At 32.6% G+C, this 19,171-nt stretch overlaps 1 protein-coding gene across 1 annotated transcript in view; it reads right to left on the bottom strand.

Moving 5' to 3' along the window:
* MLLT3 (MLLT3, super elongation complex subunit) overlaps window positions 1-19,171 on the bottom strand; it is a 233,872-nt gene that overhangs the window by 212,148 nt on the left and 2,553 nt on the right. The gene's annotated exons all lie outside the window — the stretch shown is intronic.

The raw sequence follows: 19,171 nt of genomic DNA, 5'->3' as shown, positions 1-19,171 counted from the left end.
GGTCTATTAAGATAGAGTTGGAAACTTTGATTTCTACTGTCCCTTCTCCAGAGCTTTACTCCACAAAAATAATTTTAATCAGATGGGAATAGGGGAAAAACTGCAAACAGAAAGAAGTATAGTTTCAGTGTGAGTACAATATTAAATGTCCTGAAAGCAGACAGATCTTCAATAACGTAGCTTCAATAAAAACTTCCTAAATCCTTTCCTTTTTTGTTCCTTTGAGAAAATGGTGAAGTAATTTGCATTTACAGCTTAGTTCCTGTTTCCAAAATACCCCTTCAACTTTTTCTTTTCTCTTTTTATGGTAGGTATAAATAGCACCAAATTGTCAAATCACAGCTATTTTGTGTGCTACCTATACAAATAGGTCTGATTTCTGGCCAGCCATAAAACAATTACTGCCAGGATTCCTCTGGCTCTTTGATATCCAGCTTGTCCGCAGGGCTTCAAAGCCAGCCTCCGGTACTTTTCTTGGGGCACTGCTGAAAAACAACCTCAACAGAAACACAGAAGATAAAATGTTCCCACTCCTATAAACACAAAAAGACATAACTACAGAAGTAAAACAATGTGGCAGCATTGTGGTAGAGTTTCTTCCCCCCAAGAGAATTTAAATGTCAAAATCCTTTGAATTTTTTTTAGTGATGCTGGTCAACTAGAATTTCTCCTCCCTTATGCATATGGCTATTTCTCCCATTTGCAAGCCTCCAAAAATTAAGAATTACTTTGCTTTCACAGAAATTTTCTGATTTACTAGAATAACTTATCCCGTGGGAACTTACTGGGATGAAACGTAAATTCGACTTCTAGAGCACATAACTAACTATACGACACAGTATTTATTCAATTTACAAACCCATTCAAACTGGAAGCTTTGTATAAGATTAAATTTGGTTAGATATCAGAAAAATTTATGTATGGGCAATAATATCAAATTATTCTCACATGGCTTATGAAAAATCACTACATTGTATGTGGGGTGGCATACATGCACAAATATCTAACAAATACAGCACACATGTGCCTGGAGTACCAGTCAGGCTATTTCCTATTAAGTCACAGCAAAAACAATACATCTATTACAAGGAAATTGCTAAGTCCCATTAGAGAAACTTAAAATTCAGCATCTTAAAGGAATGGCAAATGTGACATGATTATAAAATCTCCCATTGCCCAGGTTCTTACAATAAGTTTTATGAATGTTGATATATACACACAGATACACACACCCCTATTCCTATACCTATATATCTGCACCTAAAAAGAGGAAGACATATTATTTTATTTTTCAGTTTTTCCATAACCCAATACTTTGGCAGCTCTATCAGAATATGCCAGTTACATGGAAAAAGTATTTCACAAATTAAGTAGCTGGCAAACGTGTGATAATGAATTAAAAGTAAAGACGATATAGCCTCCCTCTGTACATAAAAGATCATTTCAGATACTATGAGTAAAAGGTAAAAACTACCTTTGAACCCAAAACCTGCCTCTTATTTCTCCATCTCTCCTTCTCTTACCAGTTGTAAGAATCAAGCACTTTTAAAACTTTAATCCAGATCTGAAACTCTTCAATGAGGTTATCCAAGGAATCATTTGTACATATTTATACAAAGACATAGAGCCATGTTTTTCAAAATCTATATAATAAATCAACTCTTAGAAATACACAGATGAGCTCTCTCATTATAACCTGAAAACTTACCACTCAAAATTGGAGCCACCTGTTTACAGCTCTGATCTCAAGTACACAGCTTTTATCTCTTCTGTCAAATCTGGCACCTAACATTGGTACTAAATTTCCTCATAACGATGTGATTATGTAATCTCTCAAATTTAATTATATTTTTTCCCCTGAATTTTTTTAAACCAAGGCCAAATGCATTAACATACAACAAAATTCTAAATGTGAGTGATAAAATGCATTAAAAGTAACCTTTAATCCATGCTATTAACTGATTTTATTCTATTTTGGCACGTTTGAAGTAACTCATCTAAGGATTAGTTAGGCTTTTCTACACTTCTTTTTATCAGGACTCTACCATTCTTGATTTAGTTTTGAGAGAAAAGGGTTTGCAAAAACTATAATAATCTCACAGCTGGAGATGGCTGGAAAGTCCGTTAGTACTCATTGTGCCCTTAATTTGCAGGAAGCCTTTGTGCTCTTCTACTCCTCGTTTTACATGCTGAGCAGTTTTCCCTGATAAAGTACTTATAGACCAGTTATTTTGGATTAATGAAAAGCCCAGTAAAATTTTATGTAAAATGGCTGTGAACTTTCTCTTTAAAATACTGAAATGTATCTTCAGTCTTGATTGTATGAAAATCTTAACCCTGATAATTTGCCTCAATAGTTTTCATGTGAGAAGGCAAAGGCAGTCCTAAAATTTTTAAGTATTATTTTCAAACAGAGAAGGAATCCAAAATTTTAGACTATGAATTCAGATTGAATGGCTGAAGCCTCAGGGCAAACACACTGATTTAATCACATAGCAGTAGGTTTCAAAATCTTGCCTCCTCGGCCTTAACAATAAAGTATTTCCCTCCTCTTTAAACCTATAGCAATAATGCAAACGCATTATACAAAAGGAAACCAACATCGCTGGGGTTTTTAACATTATAACATCGATTTCAGGAGTAGATAGCATTGTTCTAATTCTACACTTATCCAAACCACGATTTTAAAGCCAATGGTGTAGTATTTCCTGAACTTCAAGCCCCAAAAAGGACATTTAAATATCCAATTACCATGGATTATAAATCAAACTCAATTTTCACACTTTTTTCATAATTTTCACAATTCCCTAAAGGTCTTCTTAGATACAAAAAGCAAAGTCTAACTTTAAAGTGTCTAAGTTGGACTTTTAAGTCTATCTAAACATAAACAAAATTGTTGAAATATGTCATAGTCCAAGATGTGAAACTGTACTGTAGTAGAGTGCTAAAATCATTCATTTTCTGTTATACTACCTTCCTACAAATCAGATGTTCAAATCATAATCATAGAGATTCATATTTAACACAGTAAGTATATATCCGCAAAGTAGAAATGATAGTGCCTGAAACTAATAGGGTTAAACAATTTCTTTTGCGAGGCTACTGGCAAAATCTAGAGCAGCTGTCTAACTTTGCTTTTAACGATCATAGCAAAAGCTCGAGGAAGTGATCCAATACAGCGCTGGTCTTTAGTAACCAGATCGTTTCTATTTCATTTTCAGCCAAGGGAATGGAAAATGAAAACAAAATTATTCCTCAGTAAGTTTACTTGACAAGCTAATTTTTACCAACCTTTTATTTTTACTCACATGTATATCCATAAGAGCTGTTTCTTTTTGGTGTGCAGAAAACCTCAATAACTTTTAAATACTGGCTACCCAAGATAAACTTCAGATGGCTATCACTTCTTTAAACCCACTTATAAAACTACTAGAAAACATTTTAGCTATTCAAGGACTAGCTAAAAGAGCTGAGGAAAAAAAAGAAGCAAACATTTAGTCATTACTGTAAATTGCTGAGCCACAGATCTTTGAGTCTATCAATGAAAAAACTGCAGGCTTGATACCATTTTATTTACATATGACCTAAAACAACTATACAATAATTTTGGTAACCAAAACAAACTCAGTTCCTCGAGGATTACAATTTTTCACCTAAAATTCTTACATTGTTTAAAATAAACAAAAAGCTCTCTCATATATCATCAGTTATTACCAACATATCCGAGATACCTACTTCTAAATTCTTTCCTACTCAGACTATGGAAAACAGGTATTTCAGACATCTAACTAATCAGGGCTCACAAATATTTATTTTAAATAGAAATCCAACATTCTTCAGAAATTAGTTTTCTGAAGAATGTGAATAAGGGAAACAAAATAATCAAAACCATAACCCAACAAAGTTATGTTATCACTCTGGTTAATATTACTCTAGTTCATATTAGAAAGAAACTCCAAAACAATTTTAATTGTTTAATTGTTAATGACTGCAACATTCCCCATTTCAACATTTACAATGCGTAAGTTTGTTTTATTCAAGTAAGTCTGCCTAAAGAAAAAATTTTTTTTCTAATGGGCAATCTTAATCCAATATTTAATTTATAATTCCAATCCTGTTTACTTCCACAAAGGTTTGGGCCAAAGCAATTTTAGTTAAATTTCAGGCCAGTATACATTTATGCTATATGCCAAAGGTAAGAGATACTGATTATAAACATACCTATTTTCTGATTATAACAGATCCTATCATTTTACACTGTCTCAAGTAGGAGAGATACGGCTTCAGCTATTTAACATTCGAAAACGACTACTAGATGTTGGCTTCCTAAAGGAGAAAAATTAAAACAAACAAACAAAAAATCTGTGAATTAAAATATACCACAAATGGGTATTCCTGACATATATATGAATGGCTTACTTGTTTTAAAAAGTAAACCTCAAATACTGGGTTAATATATGTCACTTTTAGGGATTTAAACCAGAAAATCTTCAAATAAAATTAAATAAATTGGTTTGCTAGTAATTAACGATGGGATTTCAATAATGTAAAACTATCTCTATATATTCTCTATGGCCCGGGAATTTAACTGGTTATGTTCAATGTAATACACTTAGTGGGTCTTGGAGCCCACTGCCTGTAAAATCTCCCATGGAGATTCAAGACCACCCATTGAAAATAGTACAACATTATTGCCTCAAGCAAGAAGCTGGTACATAGGACTGGTTATTCAAGTCTTTTAAATACTATTTTATTGAGGGATTGTGGGAGGTGGGGGAGGGGGAGAAGGGGGATTCATGAGTGGTGGGGGAGGAAAACTCAGACACAGAAAAAACAGTAATTTCTATAGCAGAAGTTCCTTAGTACCCCCCACTCCTCATCTCATCCCACCTCTTTTTAAACAGCTACATAAACAAAGTAATAAGTGCTCAATTTCAGAGAGAATTACATTATACACAATTTGAACAGGCTACAAAGTACTTTTATTTGAAAAGCTGCTTCTCTACTGTTATAAACACTTTTACTCCGCACCAATTTCAGACAAGAGAAGATGGCTAGGGACATGGGAGGAAAAACTCACTCGGTGTCTTTCAATGCCTAAAATAGTTGATCCAATAAAGATCCTTTAGAGAAATGTTTAAGTCTATTTTTTTTTCCTCCAAGTAAGCAAATCATACAGGAGGGCTTTTCTTTTCTAGGGTACTGCACCCTGTCTCTTTAAATTCCAGGCCTGCCCCATTTCCCACGCATTCAATGAAAGCAACACGTTTGCTGGCCTCCAGCCCACAATGTCAAGTAGTTTTCTTGCTATTGAATTTCAAGATTATTCTTTTGGATCATTTGCCCTTTAGTTTTAAGCACGCCAAAGCAAAAATAATGTCTTTCTACAATAACATAAAGAAAACTCTGAGGTCTTTACAAGTCCACAAGTAGAGAACACCTTGTCCTTTAGTTTCCCTTTCACTACAAAATATGCTCCCACTTTATATGCTCTAATAAGGGCCATTTACACATTATCTTAATCTACTATAGCTCTGTCCGTCCCATAATAAAAATGTATGATTACATTTATTTAATACCAAATTTGGAATCTCTAACAACCTGCAATATTCAAACCAAGTGTCCGTATTATTCAAAATCTCAAATCTTCACTTGGTCCCTTGAGTATTTCGTTAGAGTGGGTTTTAAAACAACTACTTTATTTTCTGTATCTGCAGTTAAGATATTTACATAAATTTAATAATAAAAATAGCAAGCAAATACTGTTGTCATGGTGCAGAAGAGTATATCTTCCTCATTCTCATACACACCTTAATCCTGAAGAAAGGAATTCAGGCCATCATGAGCCCCATTTAGAATTCTCGCAAAAGGAATAAAAATAGCTAAATAAAAAATTTATCAGAACTAAATTAAGCCCCTGGAAAATAATGTTATTCCAAATGTTAGTAAATAAAATTTAAAGTAGCCATTTTATTCAGTAGCTAATGAAGAAATGCTCAGATCACAAACATGTTTTTGTATTTTATACTCGAGGAGTTAATCTGGCTAATTGTAATTTAGAAATTTTGTAAAAACATCTAATTGACATTTTTATTTGACATATAGTTTTGCTATGTAGTTGAGCAGCTATACTTTTAATGGCTATTTTTTTAAAACATTGAAAAGGTAAAGATGTTTCCCACAGATTGTAAAATCTGGACTCAATCAGATAAATTTTAGGTTGCAAAGAGACTTTTTAAGACAACTAAAATTAAATCCCTCATTTTGCAGAAATGATTACTTTTAGTTGTTTTTAAGGAATATTCAGATCAATCTATCTACACTGTATACAAAACAAAATTAATTTTAATTTCAGTTTTTTAAACCTGGTACTTTTGTATCTTATATATGAAATAGTGTTAAATTTGTTTTAATACTAAAATAGTCTGTGTTTATGCAATTATGCATTAATTTTCCACCACCACTCCCCAAAAAAATCACTTTTCTCCCTGCTCTAAACATATTATTTTTGCCTTGGTTTTGGTAGTAGTTTTGGGTAGTTTTTATTTCTCATAATTTAGTGTTTAACTTCCAAAATATATACAAAGACACAAACTGGAAATGGGTATTTTTTGTAGATCACATTTATTCCTAACTCCATCACCATATATACCTAAATATGATGAGAGTCCTTTTATTTGTAGTCAATTTTTAAAGTCAGATTTAGTCTCTGGAAATTTTTCTAACACTACACATCAAGATAAACAGATTAATTAACAAAGTTATACTTATCAAAACAAGAAAAAAAGTCAAAACTTTTCCAAACATTCTTAAGTGCTCCAAAAATATATATTGCACTGAAATATTAAATAGGTTGTCTTTCTGATACAAACACTATCTTATATGAATCATTTACTTATAAATCAGGTCAATCTGATTAATTTTACAACTGTAATACAGCAATTATTAAAAAAGTAAGAACATAATTTCATAAAGCTTACAATCAACTTACAAAACACTATGCATGTATTCATAGAATTTTAAAACACTCAAAATGATGGTTAAAATTTTAAATAACAAAATATGAAAATGTCCCTTGGAAATGACATTTCTGTATATGTTCCAAATGAGATTACTCTTAAAAAAAAAAAAGTAAAAAGTTTATTGCAAACGTATTCATATGTACATTTAAATATTTAGTTTTACTTTTACATGTGTCATTTAAGAAAGCTTGAAAAGTCCAACAAATTTTGCTGATGACAAGAATTCCCTGATATCCCACCTACCAGAGATAACTTCTATTAATATTTTGCTATAATACTTTTTTCCCATCTTTTCATTGATGTTTTTATCTGTCACAATCTCAAAATGTGGATAAAGATGAACAATTCTAACCATTCTGATATGAAGAAAATGTACTGAATCAAGTACTAAAATGAATGATGATAAACCCAAAAAAGGCCCTCTGCAGAAAGATACTGTGTTAAGTAGCATTAACTATAAGCTACTGTGCAGCCTCTACAACATAAGAAAATTTTCATTTGTTGCTCTCTTTAAAATGTCTGTATTTGTGTGTTTTTGTAAAAATTAAATACTTGGCTCTAGTCAGTCATTTGACAATTCCTTTTAACATGTTGGAATGATAACTAGAATTATTTTTCTTTGACCGAAAAGCTATGAGGCATGTTGCAAGTAGAGTGGAAGGGTTCTTAACTTTTCAAGACAACTTCAACTAAGTATCTGAATTATTAAAGAGAAAACTCTGCAAGTACGTTGAGTGATCAAAGATTTGGCATAGTTTCTTCTAACCTGTATACGTGATAATGTTAGTCAAGTCCCCAATTATTATTCTATTGATATAGAAATGCGAGTAGTTATCTGAAACATGATACTTTCATAAAAGCAAACTGAGTGACAAGATTTCAAAGTTTGGCCTACATCATATGAAATACAAAAACAAATAAATACATCAGTCAACTTTCATGAAAAGCCCATTGATCTAAGAGCCATATTTAAGGAAGCTGTTTCAAATAAAAACACAGGGTTGTCTTGAGTTCTTGGAATGCTCCAACCTACAAGTAATCACAAAGTAATTTTTCATATCCAAAACTAAATCACCTATTTGGTGAATTACCCCTGCTATCATCTAATGCCCTATTATTACAGCAAGTCTTTTACTCATTTCACTGTTCACTCATCATTAAAAAGAGTAAAATTCCGATATATCAACATTTTGTTTGCAAACGTATTCATATGTACATTTAAATATTTAGTTTTACTTTTACATGTGTCATTTAAGAAAGCTTGAAAAGTCCAACAAATTTTGCTTATGACAAGAATTCCCTGATATCCCACCTACCAGAGATAACTTCTATTAATATTTTGCTATAATACTTTTTTCCCATCTTTTCATTGATGTTTTTATCTGTCACAATCTCAAAATGTGGATAAAGATGAACAATTCTAACCATTCTGATATGAAGAAAATGTACTGAATCAAGTACTAAAATGAATGATGATAAACCCAAAAAAGGCCCTCTGCAGAAAGATACTGTGTTAAGTAGCATTAACTATAAGCTACTGTGCAGCCTCTACAACATAAGAAAATTTTCATTTGTTGCTCTCTTTAAAATGTCTGTATTTGTGTGTTTTTGTAAAAATTAAATACTTGGCTCTAGTCAGTCATTTGACAATTCCTTTTAACATGTTGGAATGATAACTAGAATTATTTTTCTTTGACCGAAAAGCTATGAGGCATGTTGCAAGTAGAGTGGAAGGGTTCTTAACTTTTCAAGACAACTTCAACTAAGTATCTGAATTATTAAAGAGAAAACTCTGCAAGTACGTTGAGTGATCAAAGATTTGGCATAGTTTCTTCTAACCTGTATACGTGATAATGTTAGTCAAGTCCCCAATTATTATTCTATTGATATAGAAATGCGAGTAGTTATCTGAAACATGATACTTTCATAAAAGCAAACTGAGTGACAAGATTTCAAAGTTTGGCCTACATCATATGAAATACAAAAACAAATAAATACATCAGTCAACTTTCATGAAAAGCCCATTGATCTAAGAGCCATATTTAAGGAAGCTGTTTCAAATAAAAACACAGGGTTGTCTTGAGTTCTTGGAATGCTCCAACCTACAAGTAATTGATGACTGGTATAAATGGCATCAATAGAATCACAAAGTAATTTTTCATATCCAAAACTAAATCACCTATTTGGTGAATTACCCCTGCTATCATCTAATGCCCTATTATTACAGCAAGTCTTTTACTCATTTCACTGTTCACTCATCATTAAAAAGGGTAAAATTCCGATATATCAACATTTTGTTTTTCAAAAAATCATTCTCCAAACTACTACACTTATGAAAAGAAATTAAATACAGCAGCACATATATATCGTCTAGCATAACTTACCAATACACGGTTGATATCCAATCGATTCGAGTTATTCCATCATTATAAAAACACTAGATCAATGACACTCTCAGAATTTATCCTTTTTTAAAACTAAGAAAAAAATATTTGGGAGCTAGAAAAGCCCACAGAGCTTAATCAGCCCAAACACATCCCTTCTATCTCCCAGGCCAGGGCCTTTCTGCTGCACTGCTAAATACTGTTCCTACCTGTTGCTGGAATACATCTGACTCCTATTTTTAAAGCTAAAAGGCTAGTTGCATTTCATGGATTAAGTAGTAAAAAAGGACAGACCTGGCCAAGTCTCTCAAATTTGTGTCTGGCTTTTAAAACAGCATCCAAAATAGATAAAGAAAGAAAAAGAGAGAAAAGTTGAAAAATTCATTTTGCCTATAACATAAGCTAAAGTACATTCTAGAAAATGTTACTCTCAGCGGACACAATATTTCCTGCTAAACTCAAGTGGTGGTTCTGTTTACACAAAGTCAATTACTAGAGGTACAGAAAAAAAAAATGAGTTTTAAAACACTAAGTAATAATTTACCATACAGGGGAGTGGAAGCTAAAGTCTAGATTCTAAAACTCTATTTCTGACTTGTAATATCTACCTTTATGTTATATTGTTGCCAAGAACTTCCAATGTCTAAACTACATTGATGTAAGATATAAGTACTATCTGCAATGATACAGTAGGAACAAAAGATACACATACAAGGAGAGGTGAGTGCTGGACTAACTGAAGCATATAACACGTGCTCATGCTAGATACTCTATCTGATGAGAAAAGTAGCTTCCCACTGCTCCTTAGTATTTCTGTGCACTGGTAGGAAAGGTCATACAACAAGCATCTCTGATAAGACAATCTGGAGCTCTGTCAACATTTTGAATAACCCACCCCACTAAAAGCAACCAAATCCCAACAGCCTGAACTCTAATTTTCATTGAGTCACTACAAAACAGCTGCATATACTATAGGAACAGAGGGGAACAATCAAAGAAAACAATTTTGTAAAACAGAAAAATATTTCTTCAATACAAAGAAAGTTTTCATTATTCAGCCACTCATTAATGTAATATTTTGAGTAAAAGGTATAGATGACATGGAGTCTATAATGAACCTTTTAAAAAATTCAAAATGTTAGAACTGTTTATTAAAATAGATACCTGGAATAACCTGACACTAATCTCTCTCAACACCACTCTGGGAAGGAAGAGGATGAAGGAATCCATAAAACCTGTCTGCAAAAATTAAAGGCATCATGCAGACTAAATTTATATCTAGAAATATCAAGAGGCAAGTAAATCTCCCTACTCTCTAGGTCAATGCTATTGTTATTAATATTTTAGGAAATTGTTAATGTATATTTTGCTTTTTAAAATCAATACAGACACACAGCATTTGGCCTGCTATTGATGCAAAAATAACTAATGATTTCTGCTGGAAAAGAACAAAGGAAAAAAAATCTACATTTGCTAAAATCAAATATTTTAAAATTTTTTTGGCCCTAAGAATATTATTCTTCTAACGGGTAATAACTCTAATTGAATTCAACGAATCATCTTTAAAATCACTTATGAACATTACTTTAAATAAAAGGACCTCAGAATTAAGTCCAAAATAAACCATAATTTTAATAAAAATGATGGTACATTGATTCTATCCAAAAAGTTAATTATTAACTACTACATAACAACTAAATCAGCCCAAATGTTAGCCTTATCTTTTTAAAAATTCAATGATAATAGCTTTCTTCAGGCCTCAACCACTGCAAACTTATCATGCTTAAAAGAATTAGGTCATGAAATATTATTTCTTAAAACAATGTTCTGTATCCTTCATGGAACTGCAATCCTACCACAGGATAGGATGAGGGCTGGAAATATCAGGAGCTACCTACCATTCAGTAACAATTTTTTCTAATGATTTAATCTCAAAGAAAAACCTTAATCCATAAAATAAATTTGATTTTGCCTGAAAAGTAGCTATAGAACTTCTTCCTTTTAAACAGCATGTACCATGGTTACCACCACTTAATTAAATCCTAGATCATGTCTACAAAAGCAGTTATTGCTGACATTTGTCTGCTAATATAAGTGAATAATTACTCAGTGTTTTAAAAGTAAACATTTACCACCATTTATTACTAGTTATCTTTGCACCGGCACACTTGTGACTCATTGTGTCTACATGCAAGATCACTTCACATTTCTAGGCTGCTGACTGAAAGTAAAATGAAAGGGTAAACAAAGATGAAGAATCTCAAGTGTCCTTTCCTCTAAAAGATACAAGCACATTGAAGGCAGGGACCTCCTCTTTCTCTTATTTACATCTCCTCCGATCCTATTACTATATCCTCCTGCACACATAAAATCTGTTGCTTAAGCACATTATCATACCCACAAATTATATTCTTAAACAAAATCCCAAAACCAAACAGGACAACAAAACAAAATAAATCATTTTGACAAAATTAAAAATTTGTACATGATAAAAAGATACCATACATTAGGGCTACATGAGAAAGAAACAAAACATCCTACAGATGAGAAAAAACAAATATCTCAATGGTTTTTTTAAAGACAAAAGATATAAAAAGGAGTCAATAAATAGGAAATCCAAATAGTTAGTAAACATATAGAAAATGCTTAAGCCCACTAAAAACCAGAGAAATGTAAATGAAAACAAAAACACACCCTATTTTAAATAAATATCAAAAATAAGACATCTTAAAACACCTAACATTAGCAAAGATGTAGAGAAAATGGTACTCATTTCCTGATGGTATAAACTGTCACGACTACTTTATAGAGCAATCTGACAATGCCTAGAACAAATGAAAACGTACCCGCAACACAAATTCTAGGCCTATAGCCAAAATCTTATTCATCTGTATGACGAAACGTGTACAAAGATGTTCACTGCAAATACATAATGGAAAATGACCTATACATTCCTTAATAAGGGAACAGAAAAGTAAGCATAGAACATATTCCTACAGTAAAATAATAAGCAGAAGAAATTAAAGGGAATTGGCTCTCTACAGATGATATATGGAAAGGTTCAAATGTTCCAGAATTAAATAGTGGCTACTGCTATGCAACCTTGTGAATATACTAAAAACCACTGAATTTTACACTTAAAGGGGTGAATGTTATAGAATGTAAATTATATATCAAATGAAAAAAATGATTTGCCTAGTATGCTACTCTTCATGAATATTTTAAGACACAATATCCTAATGCTTGTAGCAACATAAATGTACAAATGTACATAAATAGATGGAACAAAGGCTGAAGAGATAGAAGAGAAGGTTGTGTCATTTAAAAACTGATGATGTAATACTTAATTCCCTAAAATCAAAACAAGGAAGCAAAATATGATAAAATGTAAACACTTGTTCATTCTTGGTAGTAGGGATATAAATGTTTGTTATATCATTCTTTCCTATGTATTTTTCCGTACTTTTTTTGAGAAATACAAAAAGGGCACAAAATAGGCATATCATAAATGACAAAAGGTAAATATAGTGCATAAAGATATGTGGCCTCACTAATGAAATAAATGCAAATAAAAATGTGGTATCCACTAATCCAGCAGATCGGCAAAGATTTTTTTAAAAACTATTAATTCCCAGCATTGGCAACCATGTGAGGAAATGAGCAGTCTCCCAACCCCTGGGGAAGTATAAACTGCTACATCTTTTTTGGAGGAAAGTTTGGTAATGCATACCAAAATTTGAAACCTATATACCTTGACTCAACTACCTCCCTTCTGGAAATTTAACATACAAAAACTATTGAAAAGCCATAAAAATGAATATCAAGGATGTTCACATAGCATTATTTATATTAAATTCAAACTGAGAACAATCTAAGTGTCCAAATGCTGTATAAAAAATCTATATTTAATGTAATACCACAAAATTCAGCTTTAAAAAGATGATGGCATTCCACTATATACTACAAGGGTAGGAATGTTCATCTGAGCTTTATCCCCAGCTCCTAGAAATGTTCTAGGCATATGGTAGGAGATCCAAAAAACACTGTTGAATAAATTAATGTTAATTTATAGTTAGTTAATTTTATGTGCATGTGTATATATATACAAAGATATCTACCAAAATATTAATTATGGTTACCTATGAAGAATTTTCAGGTAACTCCTATTTCTATGGTTTGATTTTTTTCTACAATGAACATATATCTATAAATTAGAAAATAATTCAATTTTTATTTGCATGTAAAAAAATATGCGAGTTCTTCATAAAAGCTGCTCTGTATAACTGTACAACATAATTTCTCAATTTCTATGACATCTGTAACATGTTTTTCAAAAACTCATGAATTACCTGTAATAGCATAAATGAGCAATGATTTATCCAAAACTCTTTTAAAATTATAGTCCCCAAAATGAATATGGCACTCCAAACAAGAATAGGAACCACAAAACATAAGAGAAAATAAAAGATTAAAGTATTAAAATATATATGTTATGAGGAAGACAATGAACTAAAGGGACTTTGGCCACACATACACAAAATAAAGTATCATAAAACAATATTAATTCATATCACTGAGACAAGAGAATTTCTCTTTTCACATGTCAGTATCTTCTCAAGAGTAAATACATAAAATATAAAAGCCAAAGGAACGAAATATAGAAATCCATATTATTTCCATTAAGACAGTATGAAAGGTTATGTTTCACAGATCAAAAATATTCTACAATCTGGTCAATAAAGATTAAAGTCCAGTAAAGTTCAGTAATCTAGCAAATCTTGCTTAATTACGTAATTGGTATAATTGTATTTAACATCTTCCCCCCTTCCATGTATCTAAGCTTTCCAAGTTCTCTTTTGAAGACTTAAATCACTACGAAATAAACAAAAAGTTCCACATCTTAGAACTGTGTTAAGTAGTAGGGATCATTAGTAATAGATGACCAGAAAAAGAGCTAAAGGGCTAAGGTTGGACCATGGAAGACCATTAGAAAGAAACTTCAAAGAACCAAGAGAAGGAACAAAGGATCTTTAAGGCAAAATTATGAAACCAATTGATACCCCTGCCCTGTCTACCTCCTCAAGGTAATTCTACGGAGGGTCACCTAAAATAGTAGACATAAAAGGCTTCTGCAGAATACAGATAACACAGCGTAAAATGGACAGTGATATTAACTATAAAATATATCCACTAAAACCCAAGTTTGGACTTTCCTTTTCTAAAAAAAATGCTGTTAGATCATTGTTACACTGTAATTTAACCATGCAAATGCCTTGGAAGATTTCTTTCCTCTTTCCATTAAACGAGTGTTTTTTATTAGCAACAATAACAATGGAATCAGCTTCCACATATTAATAGGGCAGTTTATCAGTGCCAGGTTACATGCTGAATATTTTATATCAGAGGTTCTCTCAGTGTAGTTTGGGGACCCCAGGGTCCCCAAGACCTTTTCCAGGGATTGGTGAAGTTAAAATTATTTTTCATAACAACTCTACAACATTATTATCCTTTTTCACTCTCATTCTCTCATGAATGTACAGCAGAGCTTTCCAGAGCCACAGTGATATATGATAACACAATAGACTGAATACAGAAGCACATAAGAAAATCCAGTTGTTTTCTATTAAACAAACATTAAAGAGATTTGCACACAAAAAAGTAAAACAATGGCACTCTTCTTTTTGTTTTAGAATTTGTTTAAAATGTCTCAGGTTTAATATCTAATCCAGTAAATATTAATAGATATAACTTGCATAGAAAAAGCTCTTTGGAGTCTTCAACTTTTAAGTGTAAATGGGTCTTAAGACCAGTAGTTTGGAACAGTTGATTCATATCTAATCCTCAACTTGTGAGGTAATGGTTCTATTTTATCATTAGTCTCTTAACACAAATAAGAACACAAGTGACAAAACAGACACAGGCCTTGCTTGCTCAAGATCACATGAGGCATCTCTTAAATCAGCATTTGAATACAAGTCTGTAATTCCTCAGTCTAACTCCTCCTCACCACTGAGCAACAATATCTATGCTTAAAGAGCACTTTTGGATAGCTACATATTAATTCCTGTTTGAAAGGTAATATTCTACATTAGGTCTCTACTATTTGTCTTTCAGTCTTAAAAAGTAATGCATGCTCATTGGAATGCTTTAAATATAGAGTTAACTTAAAAAAAAAAAAATCAAACGCAACAAAAATAACCTCCCATCACCACCAAAACTGTAAGCACCCACTAAGGAAAACTACTGGTAAGAGTCTGTGCCTACTCATCCAGGATTTATTTATATACATATACACATATACTTTTTATCTACTTAAGTACAATTTTTTAAATGAGATCACACTGATTTAGCAATCTGCCTTATTTCCCCTAATATTTCTGGGCGATCTTCCTGCATCTACCAGTAGATTTACCCTCTTTTTTATAGATTACTATCATTTACTCCTATCCAATTGCAGTCTCCTATACAGCTTGTTTCCATTTTTTTTGCTGTTAGAAAACAGTCACAAGAAATATGCTGCATCTTTGTGTATTTGTGAAGCCATATCCACCGGAAAATTCCTAGAAGTAAAATTTCTGGGTCAAAGGATATAAACATTTAAAATTTTACTAGATTTTGCTCAATGCCCTCCAAAATGTCCGTGCCCAATTTACATTCTCATTAGCAGCATATGAGATTTCCTCCAGCAACTGAGCTTTTAAGCACCTTAAAAAATTATCCTATATGCTGCTTCCAAACGCCAAGTAATAAAATTGTTCTCACTGGTCATCTTAATTCCATACAGAACTCTATACAAATCTTTTAACACTTACAGAATGTATCAGTACAGTCTTCCATTTTTAGTTTTTCCTTACACCTTTTAAATACCGCAAAAAGAGAAAATACACCAGGTGCACACAATACTTTCAACCAGTAAACCCTCAGATTTTAGATACCCTGATAAAAAGTTACCCAAATTATTTCAGAGGATTATTTAACACAATCAGAACTACACAGTAAAGCTGGGCTCAAACACGTAAATCAAAGAAAAGTTATGTGTGGTTTTATTATGTTTTATCTGCCCACTCAGTGAACTAAGGCTACAAATAAAAAGCTATCAAATCATACCAGTGGCCAAATTAGCCTACATAAAATAATAAGCAACAGATTTGATATCATAAATGTCAATGGAACAGATTGTAATAGTAAGGATGGCTGTAATTGAAAAGAAAGTTCACTCAAATTCACATCATATTGAAAATGAAAACATTAATATTTTAAATGAAATGTTTTGAATGTGACTATTCATTTCAGTCAAATCAGGCTATTATAAATCTTTGGTGCCAAGATATGGTCTTTTTTTGCAAGTAGATAGTTTTAAAATACATTATACTCTGACTTGCCTATTCTGTAATGGATAATGGATATTCCAGGCTTCACTATTTTGTCAAAATCTCTTTTCTAGGACTTTGTGCTGGTAGTTTTAAATTTAAAGTCTCCAATACATCTTTGAGACAGAGTAAAACCTCATTAACTCAAGTCCAATTAGCTCAATTCTGAAATGGTATATGTAATTCTCATTAGGCAACAAGCTGAAAATGCTATAATTTCTTCCTCTACAAGGTCTCATAATATTACTGTGAAATAAAGGAAATCAACCTGAAAATTAATTCACTTTTCCAAACAAAAGATTTATGAAACTAAGGACTCTACTCATCTATTTTTGTGGCCAAGGAGTTCATCCTCAGTTCTAAGGTTCACTTCTGTTTATCTGCTACCATATATAGTGAAAATGATTTAACTTGTTATTAATAGCCATTTAAAGTTTAGAGTCCGTGCATTTCTTTTAAAAGTTTTGTAACTCAAATTTTTCACAATGCCATTTTTGCAGTTCCTCCCATTTTCAATCCTAACACTGACAGATTTATAATATCGCAAATGCAGCACCTTAAAAGGTACAGAAGTAGACTTAGAAACGCCTGGCATTCTTATTCTGTATCTATTCTTATCATTTTGAAAGACACTATAGGCCAAAAACTAAGTCCTAGGATTAGGTGGCATGTTTGGTGTTACATGAATTTACAACTAACTATTCCCAATGAACAGGGAAACCTCTTGCAATCTGAATCATGTGTAATTACAGTATGACAAGGTCTCTCCTGGGCTATGTTGGCTGGCATTTTTCCCAGGACTTGTCACATCATGGGAAGCACGCATACAAATAAAAGTCCAAAAATAAACATTTTAAACAATGGCTTATAGACTACATAAAGAAACTCCACAGTTGAGAATAAAAATTGAAGAGCCCTACGGACAAGCTGACATCTCACTAGAGATGTCTGGGAAGACAGTGTTACTGAGTGTCTCACCACGCCTAGCAACAACTCCCAGGTGTGGGCTATACGGGCAGCACCCTCACATTCCCTCAGGCTGGACAGAAAATCATTAGGTATGGGAAATAAAGGGGAACATCACCACACACACACACTGAAGCAGAAAATAGTGGTGAAATATGGGGAGGCTGATCATTTTTAATTTCATAAGGCCAATTTGTTGATTGTTAAAGTACCTAAACAAAGTTATCTTAAGTGCTACATCTTCGGCCAACTGACTTAGTTTTCCTAATGCAATAAATATGGCTTTTTGTGTTAAGCATATTTCACCTCAAAGTGAATAGCAACCAAGTAATGGTAACAGTGTATACCAAGGGACCTCAGAAGGTAGTTTCTTTTGTTTAAACTCCTCTGCAGTAGCTCTATGAACACATGGAAAAGGGAGAGTGAAATTCCGAGCATCACACTCAACCTCATATAGTGACAAAAACTTGACAATACTCATCCTTATCACAGTTTTGAGGAAATATGAAGTATTATACACCTGGCTATATTTTGATAGAAAATGCTAACAAAATCTAGATGTTATTTGCTATAAGCCATGCACATTCCTATCCCTCTATTACAAGCTGAATTCATTTATTAACCATCCAGCAAAGCCCATCAAATTCAATTCCTCAAGTTTTCAAGAGAAGATATAAAACCACTAAAGGCAAAACCTACAATCCTATGTCCCATTATGTGTGGAAACAAAAATAAGCATCAACACAAGCCTCTGCCATCTCTAAGGCACACAGTATTTCTCTTTTCTTTATTCCGCCCTGAATGTTCAATAATTTCCATGTAGCTCTAAGCAGAATGGATTTATTATGATGTTATCCTAAGAAACTGCAGGAGTTCTAGATGCCAATAAAGATTACGGATCAAATGGAAGATAACTACTAACCATTGTGTCGACTTAGATAAATAAACCTGCTCACAAAGCACTTTATTGTAGTTATATTGTTACCTCCACTAATCCAACTAAAACAACCAGACAGTAGCTTTCCAGAGGCTGAAGGGAATAGAAATCAGTTCTCAAACCCTCTCTCAATTTTTTTTTTTTTAATAACACCTCGTTTCTTATCTTCAAAACTGTCCTATCCTTTATGGAAAATGTTTGGGACCGAAGAGGCTGAGCAGGATTATGCAAACTAGACATCAAGGCTAAAAACCAAGGTGGGGAAGGAATAAAGTACCAAAGCAAGCCAGAGGCTGAAGGGAATAGAAATCAGTTCTCAAACCCTCTCTCAATTTTTTTTTTTTTAATAACACCTCGTTTCTTATCTTCAAAACTGTCCTATCCTTTATGGAAAATGTTTGGGACCGAAGAGGCTGAGCAGGATTATGCAAACTAGACATCAAGGCTAAAAACCAAGGTGGGGAAGGAATAAAGTACCAAAGCAAGAACACC

The sequence above is a fragment of the Pteropus alecto genome, unplaced genomic scaffold (assembly GCF_000325575.1).
Source record: "Pteropus alecto unplaced genomic scaffold, ASM32557v1 scaffold95, whole genome shotgun sequence".
Lineage (NCBI taxonomy): Eukaryota > Metazoa > Chordata > Mammalia > Chiroptera > Pteropodidae > Pteropus > Pteropus alecto.
Note: the sequence above shows the minus strand (reverse complement) of the source record. Positions and strands in the feature narration are given on the sequence as shown.